Raw genomic sequence first — 20,318 nt, forward strand, 5'->3', positions numbered from 1 at the left:
GATTTTGAGTACTTAGGCTTTTAGATCATTTGGCTGAGGTTTTGGTCCCTCCAGAAGTCAGAGAAATGCTCTGAGCCCCTCTGACTTTCAAAGACCTTAATACTTTAAGGGTAATTAGTAAAATCTTTAGGAAAAATGTGAATGGAAGTTAGTTATTGAACCTTGCCTTGCTTGAACTGCATTAAGTGTAATGTATGCCTTGCACTTGTGATAAAAGTAAAGATCAACACATTTAAAAGCATTTTTCATCATAAATATCATTCTGCAACACCTCTACCTACCCTACCTACTTTAGCCTGACATTTTTTCTTCTTTATTTGGGTGCACTTAGACTGGGAAACCGTTATCAATCTTCTTTTTCTTTTACATGGCAAGCCTACCTAATTCTGCACGTATTACATCCAAGGGCTCAGATTACACTATTGAGCTCATTTTTATTTACTCTACCTATCTACTTATCTGCCAAGATTACACTGTTTGGTAAGATATTTATTCTCTATCTCTGAGGCATGAAATTGAAAGATGAATAAGCCAAGTTTAAACAGTTTGACTCTTCATCAATTGTGGCATAAGTTTACAAGATGCACACAATTTCTTATTATAGAAAATCAAATAGTAGTGGCATTTAGACTTGCACACTTTCCTGGTCTTTCTTTGTTTGGGGTTCATTTATTTCACTTTTTTTACCATTTTATTCTTTTTACCCTTTGATTTTTCTTTTAGGGTATACCCTCTTTACATTTTTTAATTTTTTTTTGTTTTTTGACAATATGGAAAACCTTTGCAACAAGAAAAGGTATGAACATATTACAGAGCTCATCAAGTCAATCATGAAATATGACACCTATTGGTATAGGAGCATAACACCTCCCTCTCTCTTCCCCCATCAATCTCTCTCTTTTCCCTCCAATCCTTTCTCTTCCCCCATCACTCTCCTCCTCTCTCTCAAGTCTTCTCTCTCTCTCTCTCTCTCTCTCTCTCTTCCCTCCAATCCTCCCTCCCTCTCTCTTTCTTCCCTCCAATCATATCTCTTCCCCCATCACTCTCTCTCTCTCTCCAACTATGTTATTGTATCCTTCCCTCTCTCCTTCTTTGTCCTCCTTCTCTCTATCTCTCTTTATTTGTCTCTTTATCTCACTCCTAAGCATACTCTCTCTCTCTCCATCTCTCCCTTGTCACTCCCTCTCTCACCACTTCTCACTCTATATGTATTTCTTCTTCCCTCCCTCTCTCCTCCTCTCTTGCAATTCCTCTCTCTAATCCTTCCTCTCTCTCCCTTTCTATCCTACCTTCCTCTCTCTTCCCCCATCTCTCCCTCTCTCTCTCTCTCTCTCTCCATCCTCCAATCCTCTCACTATCTCCCTCCCTCTCTCCTTCTCTCTCCCCCCCTCCATCTTTGTGTCTCCCTCTCCCTCTCTTACCCTTCTCTACATCTCTCACTCATCTCCCGCTTGATTTCTCCTCTCCCCTATCCTTAAGTTTATCTCCATCCCTCCCTTGTTACTCCCCCTATCTCTCCACCTCTATCACTCTATGCCTTTGTTCTTCCCTCCCATATATATCTAGAGTTAATATATATCGTGATATATTAATATATATTATAATATAACAAATTTAATATTGCATTAATGCGAAGTTATTAAATTTAATAATATTAATATTATAATATATTAATATGAATATTAGATTTAATAATAGTATATATAATATTAATATTAATATTAGGGTTAATAATGTTTTTTTTATGGTATTAATAATTATTTGGCCCATAAGGCTCACGTAAATAAAACATATTTTTTGAGTTTTCGTAAATATAAAATATAAAAGGAGGTTTTATTTATTTACCATACCTCTAGTTTATTTATACTTTTATTTATTTACCATACCTATGGAGTAAATATATATATAAAAAAAGAAAGAAAAAAAAAAGAAGATTTTATTTATTTACCATACCTCTAGTTTATTTATATTTTATTTATTTACCATACATCTTTTTTGAGTGTTTGTAAACTTCTTTATTTTTTAATTTATATTGTCTTTATACATACGGAATAATTAGATTGATTTTTAAGTAAGGCATTAAAAATGTTAAATGTTAAACATTACATTTAAATTTACATTTACATTTACCTTTTAATGTGAGATCTACGCCATATTGGGTTGTTTACATTTACATGTTTATGTTTTTATGTGAGATCTACACCCATACTAGGTTGTAGAGCCCCTCTAGGCGCAATTAGATGTTGATTCCTTATCCTATTTGATATATTTTTATGTATTTACCATACCTCTTTTGAGTGCTTGCAAACCTCTTCATATTTTAAATTTATATTTTGTTTATAGATAATAATAATTAGATTGATTTCTCAATAGGATCCAAATGTTAAATGTTAAACATTACATGTTGTTAAATTTACATTTACATGAGATCTACCCCTATACTGTAGAGCACCTCTAAGGGAAATAGCAAGTTATTTGTCATGAAATTATGTATATTTTTTAAATGTATTGAAAATGAAACAAAATAACAAAAAAATACATAAAAGAAATGTATAGCTAAATTAATTTGTTTTTGAAAATAAATCTAAATTTAGAACTGACATAAATATTTTTCATCATTTCATTATTTTCATAATTCCATTTAAAATTTACAAAAACACAACAAAATTTCTAATTAAAATTATTTTAATATATTACCAATAACGCAATACAATAATATAAGTGAAGTATTAAACTTCTACAAAATAAATTAAGAATTTATTTTACCTATGCTTAATAAAATAAAGGGTAAACTTTCACACTATTGTATAGTAATTTGCCAAACTTTTGTCAAGCCAATTGCTATCATTATTTGATAATGTGATCACATCTAATTCCATGCCAATGCATTAATTGTATGGGTATATGCCCATCAAGGCAACACCGCATTTTCCTCCTGATGTGTTAACATCTCGTTTAATTCTCTTGTATCCATTTTCTCCCCATGTGGTTCCCTAAGAGTTTTTTATTATCCAATATTTTTGTGGGATTCAAAATTTTTTTTCCTTTCCATATCCAACCACTACAACTGCATGGTCAAATTCTTTGCTGCATATACCATTATATACTCCCTGCTCAACAAACAAAATTCTATTAGTTACACTTGCTAGATTATTCATCTCTTTCTTATTTTTTCTCAAAAAAGACAATATAAGGAATCATAACCACTTACACTCTGATAACTTTTGATATCTTTAATATTTTTAAACTTTACCACTACAGCTATAGGTTGACTAGATATTGCTCGTTTGAGAGCGTCTTCAGTAACAAGAGAGGCACGTTGAACACCCCTAATAGTTTGTCCCTGAGGAAGCTATATCAAAACAAAACAAAACAATGATTTAATTGTCTTACAAATTACATGACGTTATTATTATAAATAATATATTGTTATTTATAAAAACTAATTATGTGTTTAGTAATTTTTAACAAAATTTCTAAAATATTTTGTTTGTATAGAGTCTATACAATTCAATATTCTAAGTATCAAATATGGTTAGTTGTGAAAACCTCTCATATAAACCATGAACAAAATGACATGAAATGATTCTAATAATTACAATTTAAAATAATTAGAAATTATAAAACCAATCCAAATCCTAACCCATTTAAACTCCATCTCAACGGAATCTAACTATCCAAATCCTAACCCATTTGAACTCCATCTCAACAGGATCTAACTATCTTAATGCACAAATCATTTAACTATCTTAATACAAAAATCCATCTTAGTATGTATCATTAAGCCTTATTATTGTACCACTCCATCTCTGCACACACCCTTCACACCAGTGTAAGAATAGTAATACTCAGTAGTTATCCCTCCCCGTCTATTTTTGACATAGTTGAAGCCATTGATAATGTTCCCTCCATTGCAGTCATTTCCTTGGCCAGTGCAGTCAAGCAATTGCTACGACGACAGGGTAAACAATTTTTTTTTGATCTGGATGAGACCCTCTATAGCAGCTACAACTGCAAATGCCCAACAACTTCCATTACTTCTATGTTCTGTCAATTGTATCTAAAGGGAACCTGATCGCTGATCCTTACGTACCATTTACCTAAAGTTTCTAGCTAGTAATAGTAATATCTTAATTGAAATTATTTCTCTCATCATACATACCGCAAGACCCTTGATCCTTCACAAGAGTTACTACTCCCTCCTTTGTCCATTCTTCACTCTATTGTCTCCATTATCGCCGATATTCTTAAAGAATGTCATGGCCACATCGAATTCTTGATCAGTCATATATGCAAACTGATTCAATCCAAGTTTGTACATAATATTCTTCTTATTCACAGAGTCGATATATATATATATATATATATATATATATATATATATATATACACACACACAATTTTTTGTCACTAGGGATGGATCTTGCTTGGGATGCTTAATTTGCTTGTTGCAGAAAACTGGACAAACTTGGGATAGCCATTGAGGGATGGTGGTTGAAGTGTCTAAGAAATTGGTTTTTAGAATGTATGGATTACACAAAGTGATTTACGAACTACACAAAATAGGACACAAGCCCATATTTTTCTTTGACAAGTGAAAAAGACAAGGAGCACAAAGGATTTAATGGAGGAGGGAAACATACCAATGGAGAAGGAAAGAAGATGTGACAAAATTTAATTTCAAGTGCAAGAAGGTTAGGAAAAGGTTCCATGATTAGTGAGATAAAAATAAATAAAATAGTAAAGGTCAATGAACTACAAGGAGAGATCAACTAAAAAAAGGAAAAAGCCAGTAGACGAACAAGATTGACTAGCACAAGAACACATAGTGGATATTCATAGAGTAGCCAAATTTTCCCACAAAATAAAAATGACAAGTTGAAAACGCATAACATTTTTTCACATTTAGCATTTTAGCACTATAGAGAACAAATAAGAGAGGAAGCCTACACATACTTTGACGAAGATCCATGTTTATAGACATCTACAACAACACACAGGGGATTTTGGCTCGTCTCAAATGAAAATATCTTAATTGAGTATTGGGAGAATGAGAGGGGACTCCACTAGGTGGGTATAATCTCTCATTGATCTAAGGCTCAAGGGTAGAGAGGGGCTTCTGTAGAGTCCCTTGACTTGTTAGGGTGGAGCATTATTCTGAAGATTCCGCGTAAAGGAAAAGCCTTTAATCTCTTGCACTCATTTTAATTATTCTGGAAGAGGATTATTGATTCCCATTATTGGGTGGAATATATATATATATATATATATATATATATATATATATATATATATATATATTCAAGGTGGAGGTAGCAGGAATCTTGATTCCTTGTGTAAGATCGAGGGTGACATAAGGAAGTAGCTTGGCTGTAGTTGTATACAATTGGCTGGCTAGTGAAGTTTCCAACTCTGTAATCCATCTTTTGTTTGAATCCAAGATAAGTATTTTCCCATGTAATATGTATTATTCATTTAATTTGATGTTTTTCAATTGTTTTTGTATCAAGTAAATGGACATACATAGTTTCCTGTTGTTAAGGAAATGAGCTCCTGATATGGATGCTACATTACTATTTTTTTTCTTTGTATTTGTGTCCTCTACATAGACAATGTGCATACATCTAGAAACATAAACATGAATTTTGTCCACGATAGTTGTCATAGATTAACCTTAAGTTCATAATAATCATTCTTCATAGAGTAATTTCAAAAGGTGTTATTTTAACCTTTGTTGCAAGAAAGATAGCTATTTTTTCTGAGTTTAAAGATGTAGTAGTTTAAGAACTAGTTATATATTAGAGTAAGGTGATAAATGCCTCAATGTATTTTATATATGCTTCATATACATATAAATATTCACATGGGTGTTGTGTTTTTTTATTAGCATGTTAATACCCAGTGGACATATTAAAGAAACGAACATAACCTTTCATAAAATAAGTCTGATCCCATTGGCTAGATTTTGAACATGCATTGAATTCTTGATGATGCTAATTGTAACAGATCAACCGTTTGGGACCCCTTATGGAGGGCCTGGTCACTACACCCACGATTTTACAAATCCTACTAGGGCATCGTGTTCGTATTGTAATCAGTTCAATCATGAGACAGAGGATTGCCCTACCCTGATAACGAAGATGTGCGAGAAGGGGTACTCCAGCCGGCCCTAACTCAGAATGTACAGATGATGAGGGCCGAACTACGCGAAGATGACCCAAACATGAATATGATGCTTAGAAGTGGCAATGCGATAGGGGATGATAAGGGGAAAAACCGGAAGAAAATCATTGGGTTAAGGCTCCTACAAAAGAACCTAAATTCTATTTGGAGTGCGCGAAAGAAACACTTGTGGAAGCCAAGAAGAGCTTCATGGAAGCCTCTACTTTAGGTAGAAAGTATCAAACAGAGTCCAAAATGGATCCTTCCATGCTTACTACTTTTCTGGAGACATGTATGAAATTGCTGCACGACAGTATGGTGGTGAAAAGTTTACAGGAACTTATTACTAGGTGCGCAGGGTCTAGAGAACCGTGCATGGTCCGAAAGGAAGGAAATCATGCCTCGCACACAGGAAGGGAAATGAGGTTGATTGCACAGATAGGAGAATATCAGATGGACTAGGTAATTCTAGACTTAGGATCAGATGCAAATGTACTACCGAAACAGACTTGGGAATGAATGGGGAAGCCCACATTGCAGTGGTCTCCCATTCAGTTATGAATGGAAAGCTAGCAGAAAATCATACTAATGGGGCGATTGCAAGGAATAACTATGGATATTGAAGATGCAAGCACGCTGGTAGACTTTGAAGTGATGGAGATTATTGATGATAGAAATCCATATCCTGCGCTGTTAGACATCGATTGGGCTACTAATATGAATGGAATTATTAATTTCAAGAAGCTCAAGATGATTTTCGAGAAGAAGGCGTTGTGCATGGTCATACCACTAGACCCTGCTGAAGGTGCACGATACACTGAACCGGTGCTTGACAAAGATAGTGATGATGAGATTGATTGCATTTATCAGATCACTACGTGTGAGCAAGAATCAGTGAATCCAATTACTGATGGAAGAATTTCATTGGAGCGTAGTAGCTCTTGCACCTCGGATTCAGAGGAAGAAATAGAAAGATGGCATAATCGACTACATGAGTTGACAACACTTAATTGCAATAGATTGAAAAAATCACTATGTTGTGTAGCTACAGTGGTACCCAACCTATCGATATATGATGGGTTAACCATGGTGGAAAAATTTCTGCACAAATTTGAGAACGTAGTGCCTAAATAACATTGGTTCGATGCATTGAAATGGTCTCTATGTGCTACACCCATAGGATGGTGGGATACACATCAAGGAAATTCGGAAAGTTGGCCCGAATGTAGAAAACGGATGCACATACAATTTGGAAAACCACAGTTAGCGATGAGAACCAATTGCAAGGGGAAAAATAACTTGCATGCATACCTTTCCTAATGGGTATAGATGTATAACAGATAGCTTGGTTCAACACACACAAGTATCAAAATATAAAGCCAGAACATGATCGCCCTACCAACTATCAGGAGCGAAGCGTTCATCAAGGTATGCGAATTCATGAATAGAGGACATAAGATACGATGTACAGAGTGGGACCTGCGCATCCTAGCAGTCAAATGGCTTATAGCGAAATATGAAAAAAATTGGCCGCGAAGTCAATTTCGAGGCTGCAGATTGAAGAAGGAACTGGTATCACTGAAGAACCTCCACAAAAGGCCTTATTTGCAATAATGCCAACAAAGGAACAGTGCAGAAAGACCTACCAGAAGAGATCACAAAGCTCCGCGATGGAGAGTATGAAAGAATTCAGGAAGCCATTCAGTGAGGGAATGAAAAACTTAGCAAATTGGAAAGAAACAAGGTACTGCTGAGAAAGAAGAGTATGTTACTGGATGCAAAAATCACAAAGTTGGGGAACGAGCTGAAGAACATTTTTCTTGTTGGAAAAACTCAACTAGTACAGCCAGATATGCACTCACTTCTTGATGAAGGGGAAGAATATCATTAGAAATTAGTCGGTCTAATGTCGTGGTTGGGACCGCGTCTCATGCTACGCCGAAATCAAGAGAGCGCACTACACTCAAAAGGACGCGCAGAGAGGACAATAAGAGATGGTTCATGGATTATCCAATGGAGCATGATAGAGCTACACTAGGATGGTGTGACCACCTGAATAACCGAAGAAGGAAAAGTCTCATCGCTCCAGACAGTTGAAAGAGAGCGGGGGACTATAAAATAGCCTGTTTGGGAGCTGCGCGATAATAGGGGTCCGCGCAGAGTTGGTATGTCACAGGGTTCATGCCTATGCATTAGGGGGTGCGTTGCCACGTGGATGAACTATGAAGTGACTATTCATGTCACTGTTCATGATAAGATGGAGGAATTAAGTCAAAATGGAGCGTGCGGTGGACAATTAAGACATAAGTTATGGGCAATATTTTGGCAAATCTGCCGCCAAGGGAACATTTATGATATGAATTTGGGGGGGAACGGTTGAATATGAATTTGAAAAGTACTTTAAAACCATAAGCACCTACCATGGAACAACACTTGGTCTTTTGAGAATTGAGCTATTACAGAGTGTGGAGCGCCGAGCGAATTTAGAGAAATTGAGTGTACGAAGAGCTAATTATAGACTAGACATGATGAATGCGACCAAGCCAGGTGTAATATTTGCTGAGGATATTGTTGGAGAAGTTGTGCATCCTGAAATGGTTCATGATAATCCTACAGAGGAGGGTATGGCGCCGGAGGTTCCGAAATCTCTACGAACGCCAAGACCAAAGAAGAGTAAGGAGGCGCAGGGACCAGTCTGCATGTCCCCGTGAAACCCATGCTTTGGCCACTTATCCATGGAGGAGAACGGAAAGGCGGTCAATGTTGAATCAGAAGAAGAGGAAGATGATCTGCAGGACCTCATCGTGTAGATAGAGCAGCAAGATGATGTAGAGGAGGACGTGCCTCCCATGGTTTTCACAACGAAGCTTCCTGAGTGAATTCCCCCGCAAAAAGGTAAAGCAAAGGTTCCCAAGGACTTGGAGGCTATGAAGAGTGCACTCCAAACCCTGCTCCTCCCTGATGGAATCACCTTCAAAGGTCCACCATTAGGCAAGGTGCCTACACTAAAATTTTAGGATTGGGACTTCGTGGACAGCGAGAAGTTTCTGCACCTGGCGGTCGAGAGCTTGATGAAGCGAAACATGGAGGGGTCTGTCATCACCTTAGAGCCATAAAAATGGTTGCTTGGAGAAGAGAAGGTCAGGCTCTTGAATTTGCGATGGATACCTCATTATCACTGTGCGACCATTACGATTTTCATCATCAGGCAGTTGTTGTGCCTGGTGCATGATGGGTATCTATGGTTGGAGGAGCCGATCCCCATCATGACCACACTAATTCACAAGGTTACTTGGCTTCCTTACCAAGGTAATGACCTCGTGGCAATTGTAGGAAAAAGCAGCGACTTGGCGCTCACAGAGGCGATGAAAGTCAAGTATAAGCTTCAGAAGAAGAAAAGAGGGTATTCCATAGTGAGTATCAAGGATAAAGGGGTTCGCGTTTCCACCCAGTTGTTGGTTGGCAAACTAATGAGGAAGTACTGCACTGACAAAGTCCCAGAGCCAGCAGTTGTGCAGGCAGAGCAGTGTGCAAAAGGGGTCCAGTTCAACTGGGCGGGATTCCTCCGTGAGGAATTCCTCATGAACTATAGAGAGGCCCATGAGCAGGGTAAGACCTTCCACTATGCGTGGTTTCTCTTATCCATCCTATTGGTTGTAGGATAATTGCTAGAGGATAGTTAGTTCCCTGGCAACAAGCAAGATCTACGAGAAGCCGCGAGGTATGCCTCACTCTGGGCAACGAAGGACGCGAAGAGGATTCTCGAGATGAAGGCCTTTTGGGTGCTCATGGAGGTGAGCATCTGAATGTGGATAAACAAAATGTTGCGCCTCTCCCCAATAGTCTACAATAGCTTGTAGAGCTTGGCCAAATTTAAAGTTGATATGCATAATTTGTATATCCCGGAGCAGAACGATCCTGCACACAAGTGGATGAATCTTCCATTCAATGTAGTGGATAATGCAATCTTTGCGATACTAGATTCTTGGTCTCTAGAGTGGAGGCTCCCAATTTAATAGACTTGGATAAAGAGGTGTTGTAGGGAAAAGTATCCGATTCGGATGACCCTATCCCACTCTAAGGGTGATAGTACCTCAGCAACAACTGTAAAGAAAACTACTTAAGGTTTACTTCTTTACGAAAGCAAGAGAGAATGAAGAAATGCACTAACCGTTGCCTTGCGCTTAATGTCGAATCCAAACTCTTCTCTTTGCTGCTTGCTCCCAGCTCCTTGCTCTTTTGCTGGCCCAGCTACAATGAGATCCTGCAAAATAACAAACAAGGAAACTACAAGAAGCATGCAATCATAACTGATTCAAGGATTAGCATAAATCAAATATACAATTATCACAATACATCATTGAAACAAGTGCATATAGAAGAACCTCAATAGCTTTTATTAATAGAATAAGTAAAGTTCTGAGAATGTTACAACCATTGAAGGCCCCAATCCAGCAACACCTCCCAGCAGAAAGAATTTCTCCTCTTCACCTCCTTCAAGCAATCACCCAATAGTTCTATAGTGAAACCAACAGCATATCATTACTTTACACAAAATTCCAGCCTCCTGAGCTCATAGGAGAGAGCTCAATATATAGATGAATTGAGAAAGGATGAGTCAGCTTGCAACTGATGTGTAGCTGCCTTGTGTCCTCTCTCTCTTCAGTTGATCTTCAGTTCTTGAGTCCACTTGGAGAACCTTGCTTCCACTTGGAGAAACAGAGCCTCTGACTCATCACAAGGCGAAATCCCTGATCCAAGTGTCATTTTTGGAAGATTTCAGAGCAATGACTCAGTGTGCCACTTGTCCCATCTCGCTCAGCGCAGGTGGCCTTTGTTCTACCTGCTTTGCAACGCAGGTACACCATGGAGGAGTTGAGTTTCAGCGCAGAAGCCTAGTGGAGCACCTGCTTTGATTTCAGGATTGCTTGTTTTTGAGTGTTTTCAGGTGGAGAACTGATCTCTGAGCTGTTGGTTTGCTGACCTTGTTCCTCTAGGGGTAGGAACATCATGTTTAGGGAATTTGGATCCCTTGGATTATTGACAATTCATGCCTGATGCTGCAAGGCACAAAATTGTCTATAACAGATGCCCCCTAAAGTATGAGGTCGTTTATCGGGTGAAATGCTTTATTAGGAGGATCCGAAGTTCATTCAATCTGCTGAGAAGTGTCCTGTAATAAGATACAATACAATACATTATTTTTCATTCTTTTTCACGATCTAGCTGAGGCGGGCATTCCCATGCTCAGCTTTATAAATTCATTTTGGTACATAGCACAGACGATCGTCTGATGATAGACTGATAATTCTCTGCTGAAATTATCATCCTTTGAGAAGGATGATCATCTGCTGCAATGATGTACATATCAAATGTCTTTATATCCTGAATATATATCGCAGCCCGGATGGATGAAACTAGATCCGGGGTCTTCAATCTCTTCCGATCTTCACTCGATGTACAAGTCGATCCATGTGAGAATTTCTTGAAGTCGAACATGGAAAGACATCGCTTGATTACCGGTCAATGATGTAAACCGTTAACAAGCGCGAGAGGAATCACCGATAAGGATGATGACCCTCAAGGTACGGCAGTACAATTCACATGGTGGGAATAAAGGACTTGGCATCGACCACCATGCAAAATCTTCTGGTCGAAGGTCATTGATGTATACCTGTCGCCGGAAGTGAGAAACTTGCCATTGAGGCATGCAAGCTTCAAAGTACTGAAGGGGTTGTTCCTAGATCAACTCCTTGGATAATGAGCTGATGTCGACAAGGAGTGATCCGTCAAAGGAGGGCCTTAATGAATCCCACATCAGTGACACGGAACGGAGCTAGTGATTGTGATGAGGTGAAAACAAACTGTGATGTATGATTCAGGGTGGCGGTCATGAAATGGATGAAGGACAATGTATGGCAGTGGATGGGACATGGTTGACTCTTTGCAGAACAACATCTCTTGAACATATAACGACACTGATGTGATGGATTGGTAGCATTACCCCAAATGTGGATGGTGTGGCGAGGACCATGGTGATGAGACCGGTGAATGAAACAACCCAACCCGATGTGATACGGAGGACAAAGTGTCATGTTCAAGAGCGACTTGCTACCATTAAAGCTGTGAGGTTCTCCCAATTTTTCCGCAGTCATTGCTGACCAGTACCTCTTTATTTTTATCAAGCTTGAGGAGGATAACATATGCTTGTTCTATAACCTGCCCTTTGGGCAAGCCCATCGCTATGTTTTAACGAGCCTAGCGATAGGGAAACTCGTTCTCGTCTAAAGACAAGTTTGTCGCTATTTAATGATTTTAACGAGTCTAACGACAAGGATAACTCGGTCCTTTTCATTTTTAGAGAGTCTGAAAAGGTACATAAAGTCAACTCCAGAATTCCTTTTTCGTCATCTAATCCCTTAAGTCCGAAAAAGTATAAAACAATACAGAAGGGATGAATTTTCGATTTCTTTAATGAGCCGAACAAAACAAGCGCTCGATCTTTTTGTGCAATAATCCCTCAGGTCCAAAAAGATTAAAATCTAGAGGAGGGATAGCTCTTCCGGTCGTTTAACGAGCTGGAAGGCAAAAACTCGGCAAACTTTTCATATTTTACGAGTCAGGAGAAAAGAGCTCAAAGAAGACTCGTCTTTTGAGGAACGAGTGATAAACAGGGATAGCAGCAGATTCCAGGTACAGGTTGGAATTTTCCAATCACGGCAGTGTCACAAGGATGGCTAAGTGAAATCACTCTTCGCAGTTGTTCCTCAAAATGGGTAAACAAACACATGGAGATGAACGATTGGCCAAATGAACGGATGGAGGTGAGACTGCAAGAACACGACCAAGGGCTTTAATATGGCTGTCAAAGGTTACATTTACCAAGGTTATTTACCGGTTCATTTTTTTTGGGTGAGCTTGAACTCTAGGGGAAGATTGCTCACAACTTATGTTTATTTTTTAACGAGCATGAACTATGTGCTAAAACTGCTCGGGTCTTGCGTTTATTTTTTAACGAGCATGAACATTGCTAAAACTGCTCGATTATATGGTTTACTTTTGATTTTTTACCATAACTAGCTTCTCTTTTTCACTGATAGCACTGCATTTTCAAATTGCTGCAACAAACTAGTTATAAATGAGTAATATTTACTTGAAAATGAGATTAACACATTAATATTTACCTTGAATTACGTAAGAAAGCAAATAAAAAGGGTTTTTACCTCTCATTTTACCATTTCATTTGCATTTTGCTTGTTGGAGCTTTGGAGGAGCCTCTTTCCCCTTGATTTTCATCAGCTGATTCCGGGAGATTCTGCGGACGATTTTCGGCGCCGTTTGGACCAGGTAGGAGCTAAACCTTAGCTCTTCATTTTCATGGTTTCATTTTCCTGTTTTATGCCTGTTTTGCTGTTCTATTGAGCCTCTGGGGTTTTGCCAGGGCGCCCTCTGATCAACGCAGGTTCCCCATTCAAAAACTGCGTTGGGATCCAAGCTGTTTGAAGGTAGCTTGTCCCCCAACGCAGGTAGTACACTGGGCACCTGCGTTGGGGCATAAAAACAACAATTTTTTACAGCTTTTGATGAAATTTTCGCCAGTTTTTCATCAATTTCAGGAGCTGACTCATTCTCTTGTTTGTTTTGCAGGGATTCTTGATCAAGATGGCCCTCACATGGCGAGAACGAGAACATGAAGAAGAAGATATGATTGCCCTTCATGATCCTGTTACGGTGGGCGCGCTACGAGACTGTGGTATGCTGAAGTTTTTCCGTATCTCAAGCATGAGAGCACAGATTTCACTACTGCAGTATATGCTTGATGCTTGGGATCCTGTTAACCAAGTATTCCAGATCAGGAACAAACCTATTCCATTGACCGTGACAGACATTTACTTCTTGACTGGCTTGTCAAGGCGGGGTGCCCCCATTTCTTTATCAGGTACAGTTCGGGGAAATGATTCCGTGAGAGATTATGTCCGCCAGTATTGCAGGGAGGGGTCCCAGCCGAGCAGAGACGGCAAGGTAGTCATCCGTGATGTTACTAGCAGGCCTCTCAGGTCTATTCTGTATACTCTTGGTAGGATGGCCGGCAGCGCATCTTTACATGTTGCCAACAGGTCTCATATGCAGCATGCCTTGGAGTGTCTCCAACCGAAGATCTTCAACTGGAGTGATGCAGTGCTTACTCAAACGAAAAGTCAACTGAACAAGGTGAAGGACGGGAAGCTGAAGAACTTTGGTTTTGGTTCGATTCTGACTGCCTTCGCCTTGGAGAAGATCCCTCTGATGCAACCTCAGTACATTGATCTCGGAGTGCCTTCTCCTACCAAGCCACGTATGCAGCGATGGGTCGATCACATGTCCAGACATGCAGGTCAATCCCAGATTTCTTTCAATGCCGCTTTCTTCAGGTGGTTCGATCGCCAGGAGATGGCTTTTTCCGAGTACCCATATGTTGGTATGGATTTCCGGGGTGATCCGGATATGGTACTGCCAGACGGTGCTCAGTGGGATGCTACCGATAAGAACTTCAACCATATTACTGTTCATTGTTTTCATTTATAATGTTCTTGTGCTTTATTCTATCAAGACTTTAATTGAACTCATGTGTGCTTGCAGATGTCAGTCCTGTTCGTCCGGCAGTTCGTCTGAGACCACCTGTTGCTGCTCCGGCGGAGGAACCTGCTCGGAGAGTTATTATCCGTGATCTTAGCGATACTGAGACCCTTACAGCTGTGCAGGGGCAGGTTGAGAACCTTACCCGTGGTCTTCCGGATGTACAGATTGACGAGTTACCTTTACCGATGCAGCAGCATACTATCGGTGTACCTAGACGATGGACCCGTCTTCTGCGCATGATAGCACAGACTGTGGCTTACTATCAGGAGCATCACTAGGCTAGGGTGCCCCCTAGCATTTTTGAGTTTTTAGGTCACATGACCAATTTTTGTCTCGGTTACAGGACATTATGTATGAACTTTATGAACAACTTATATATATTTTGATTTTCGAGTCTCATTCTGGTTGATTTGGATGATTCATATGTACACTTTTTATGATGTGTCCTTTTTATAAATGTTGCAAATGTCTATCTAACACATAGTTTGCCAATGAGTCAGTTAATGTGTTTAGATTTCTCGAAATATGCTGATATTGAATTGAATCAAATCGTCTTTCCAAGATCTTTACTCTTAGGAACATGCGATAAATAGCTGGATTGCGAACAGAATATATACCATTGAGTTGTAGTACTACGAGCTGTGAGTCTAGCCTGACAATTAGTCGGCGTATGCCTCGTGTGATGGCATCAGAGAGTAGTTCTATCAACGCGCTATACTCAGCGATGTTATTCGTTGATTGCCCAATACATACAGCTCTGAAACTTACTAACTCGCCACTTGGATCAAAAATGGCCCATGCTGCGGAGGATAGGTTCCGCGAACTACGACTCGCTCCGTCGGCATATCCAACACATGTCTCCATAAGGTTTGACATCTGCCACGAAAAAAAAAAGGGAATCACTCAACCAGAACAAGAACTTTGGCGAAAACAAAATACAACAAAAGCATGCAGGTTACTATTTAAGCATAGTAACGCTTGAGGTACAGCCCGTTCCGGGGCTGCGCCAGTGGAATTCCGTCGTAATCTATTAACTCGTAGGCTCCTTTTGCTAACACTCTTTTAACAATATAGGGGCCCATCCATAAGGAATTGAATTTTCCTGCTCCTAATTTATCGGATTCTTGGTCATAAAGCAAGACCAAATCACCTTCTGAGAAGACACGGGGTTTGACATTTTTGTCGAACTGAGCCTTGACTCGTTTCTTATGGGCTTCGTTAGCCAAAGCGGCATCACGATGGGTTTAATCCAAGTGGATTAATTCCAAGAAACGAGCCTCTTCTTCCGAAGTTCCGGGGAGGAGATCAATTGCGAGTTTAAGCGACGAAATTTCACACTGGATCGGTAAGACTGCTTCTAGACCGTACACCAATTGGAAAGGTGTGAATCCGGTTGCGTTTCTTACCGAGGTTCGGTAGGCCCACAAGGCTGCATACAGGATTAGGTGCCATCTTCTTTTATGAACCCCGATCATCCTTTGCAACATACGCTTCAGGACTTTGTTGATTGCTTCAACTTGTCTGTTGGCTTGTGGATAATACGGAGTAGAGCTGTCGTGAGATAGCCCTAGTTTGGCAGCTAATACGACCATCATGTGATTGCGGAAATGCGATCCATGATCTGTAACTATAGCCTGGGGTACGCCGAACCTGGCGACTACATGATTGAAAAAGAATAGGGCAGCTGTTTCACCGGTATTGTCCAATGTAGGCATCGCCTCGGCCCACTTGGTAAAATAGTTTACTGCGACTATAATATGCCCATGCCCCCCGGTCGAGGTGGGGTTACATTGCATGAAATCGATGCCCCATTTGGCGAAAGGCCCAACTGCAACTATTGGTTCCAGGGGTGCGGGTGGTCTTCTGGTTTTGCTATCAAAGATTTGGCAGGAATGGCAACTTCGGACTGCGATTATGCAATCTTTGAACATTGTTGGCCAAAAATATCCTGCTCTTAATATCTTTTGGGCTGTAGCGAAACCTGATTGATGCCCCCCACACGCGCCTGAATGACACTCATTCAGGGCTTTTTCGGCTTCTTCATGGGTGAGACACCTCCTCAGAACGGTATCGATACCACGACGGTAAAGAGTATCACCGACGATCATGTAGTCTTTTGCTTGGTATCGTATACGTTTCTGTTCGGAGTGTGAGGTGTCTGGCCGAAACTTTTGGGTTTGGAGATAGATAATTATATCTCCATACCATTCATCGCTTGCAGATATCAGAAACAAATTCTCGTCCACGATTGATTCCTTGGAGGTTTCATCGTTGGACGACGAAGGGAGGTCGCATAATAATTCTGCGAATACCAGAGCTTTCTTTGACTTGGATTTCACAAATTCCAGATCAAACTCTTGAAGAATCGCTATCCATTTGGAATACTTGCCCCCCAGCAACTGTCGCGACAGTATATAAGTCATGGGGTTGCAATCTGACAGAATGGTAGTTTTCCTAAAGAGGATATAATGTCGAAATCTCTGTACCGCTTGAACAGCAGCAAGCACTAGCTTTTCAACGTAAGAATATTTACTTTCTGTATCATTTAAGTTTTTACTTAAATAATATACAGGATGTTCAACTCCATCGACTTCTTGAACTAAAACCATCGCAATGGTTGTATCTGCTGCAGCTAGATACAGGTTAAAATCCCTAAGATAATCTGGGGCGTACATTAATGATGCTTTTACTAGAGATTCTTTCAAAGCGTCAAAGGAAGCTTGCGCAACCTGGTCCCAATCGAAGGGTACATCTTTTTTCAAAAGACGTGTATAACCTTTAGCAAGTTCTGCGTAATTTGGAATGAACCTCCTCAGAAAGTTTGCTTTCCCTTGGAGTTTCTGAATCTGAAGCAAATTCGAAGGTGGAGGCAAATTGATGATTGCCTGAACCTTACAAGGGTCGAGACGAATCCCATCTTTAGAGACTACAAAGCCAAGTAAATGACCAGAACCGACGCAAAACACACACTTGTGTGGGTTGAGTCTTATCTTGTAGTGTCGGCAACGTAGAAATATCGCTCTTAAATGCTGCGGATGATCAGTCCGCTTTCGCGAATGAGCTGGAAGATCGTCGAGATATGGTTGAACAATGCTCTTGATGTCATGGAAGGCATAATTCATAGCCCTCTGAAAGGTCGCCCCTGCGTTCTTCAAGCCAAAGGGTAATTTTCGATAAGCGAATGTGCCCCACGGACATATAAATGCAGTCTTCGACTAGTCCTGCGGGCGGATATTAATTTGATTATACTCGGAGAATCCGTCCATAAAGGAAAAGATTTCACATCCGGCGCATTCATCAATTATCTGGTCGATGAAGGGTGTAGGGTAGTTGTCCTTCGGACAAGCTTGATTTACATCTCTATAATCGACGCACACTCGTATTGTTCCTTGTTTTTTCATAACAGGAACAATATTCGATACCCAATCGGTTAGAGGAACCGGGTAGATGAATCCAGCATGGAGAAGTTTCTCAACTTCTGCTTTAATGGCAGCGGCTTTCTTAGGGTGCACCTGTCGAAGCCGTTGTCTTACTGGTTTGACATCAGGATACATTTTAATTTCATGTTCAACGATACTCGAGTCGATGCCTGGCATTTCATCATACGACCAAGCAAAGACATCTCTAAATTCGCGAAAGAGAGCGTTATATATTTCCAGTTCTGAAGGAGCACAACCTTTGCCAACATGAATATTCTCTACAATACCTGTTTTGGTCGAGATATTTATGGCTATAGTCTCTTCAATATTGGATAAGTTTCGCTCAGAATCCACCGTGTTTACAGTATTTGTTAGGAATTCAAAGACTGAAGGGTGGTAAAGATCTTTCTGAGTATCTTCTTCGTATTCCGGAAGAAGGGAACGATGGTGGTGATCATTCCATGGTGCCCCCTCAATCATCATTGATCGTAAGATTCCTTCGTCAGTCCCATGTACTTTCGACCAAGGATCTAATGGGGTACCATATTCTCTAGATCTATCTACCCAAACGCTCGAAGAGCGCTGATCGGGATTCGCCTCCCAGGCATGAAACATTGATTGCTACAATATTTCAATGGGGCTTGGTGGCAAAACCATTGCATGATCCATAGCGACTTTGTCTTCTGTGTCTTTCAAGGTGGATACCATATTGCATGTTGCTACAAATGGTACATTTCCTAAGCCACTAGGAGGTGGTAGCGCGAAAGTTCCCATCATAGTGGGATCTTTCAACAGACCTACTCCAATATCTTGAATCGACCGGTCGCTGCCATGGATCATGGGAACGCTTCCTGTAACCTGTGAACCATTAGGGAGGAAGTTTTGTTGATCGACGACCGTAATCCCTCCTTCAAAGGGGAATGCGATCTTCCTAAAATAAGTCGACACAACAGCTTGCATGGCATAAATCCATGGTCTTCCCAGTAGGATGTTATAGTCAAGATTGCCATCAATGACTTCAACATCTATTTCTACTATTTTGCCCCCTAGTTCAACTTTCAGGTTACTAAGGATACCGTAAGGGGTATATATCCTTCCGTCGAATGCTTTTAATGTTGTCGATGATCGCGACAAGGTTGGAGATCCTAAAGTTTTCCAGCAACTCATCGACATAATACATGTCGATGCCCCCTCATCAATAATCGTTCTATGAACTGTTTTGTTGAGGGCTTTCACTTGGACGAGGAAAGCTAGTTGAGCTGGTAACTGAGGATCATACCCCTTGTGATCAAAGGATACCAGATTGGAATCTTTAGGATCCACCCCACCAATTGCTGATAACAATGCCTGCCTTTGGGATGGGCAATGTTGTAGTACCTCAAGAGTCGACATAGCAGATGGCGATTGCGCCAAATCTTCCACTATGTTATAATGTTGTGCCGCTCTGGCACGAGGATTAAATGTCGACTTGTGTACTACTCCCTTTGGCGGTTTTATCGTTAATTCATGCGTGATGGGGGGTACAACTTCTGCCGAAGTTGTTGTCGAACTGCTAGGTTGATCTTTACCTTTATCGTTCGACACCTGTGGATTCCCGTAATCTTTGTTCCTTGTCGAAATCAAAGCATCATTTTGCTGGTTTGAAACCGACAACATAAGCACTTGAGATGGGGAAGCGTTTCCACTATCAACCAGATTCTGACCTGGGTTAGGAAATGGATCACTTGACACAGCTGAGGTATGCGGACTCTTAAAGAACCTCTTTAGCTCAGCTTTGAATGGGCAATTCTTAGTGTTATGATCTTTGTCATCGCATATTTGACATGGATTCGGTTTCCTATTCCCAGGAGGGTTCGAAGAATTTTTCTTAGGGGATGACTCACCTTGTTTATTCTTCTTCCCTTTGTTTTGTTTCTTCTTGCTTCCTGGTTGATTGGTTTCTTTGCCCTTATCTGTCGATACGGCATTTACTTCCGAAGCAAGAACTTCTTCATGCGCATTTTGATTCGAATCCTTACGGGCTTTCTTTTGATTGGTCCTTTTCGGATTCGTGTTTGCTGTGCCAATCACGCCATCGCCGGCATGAGAGTCACTATTTGATTTAGGAGGAGGAGGGAT

Source organism: Pinus tabuliformis, chromosome 3_2, assembly GCF_031772625.1.
Source record: "Pinus tabuliformis cultivar Carrire ecotype Pingquan chromosome 3_2, CPIR1, whole genome shotgun sequence".
Lineage (NCBI taxonomy): Eukaryota > Viridiplantae > Streptophyta > Pinopsida > Pinales > Pinaceae > Pinus > Pinus tabuliformis.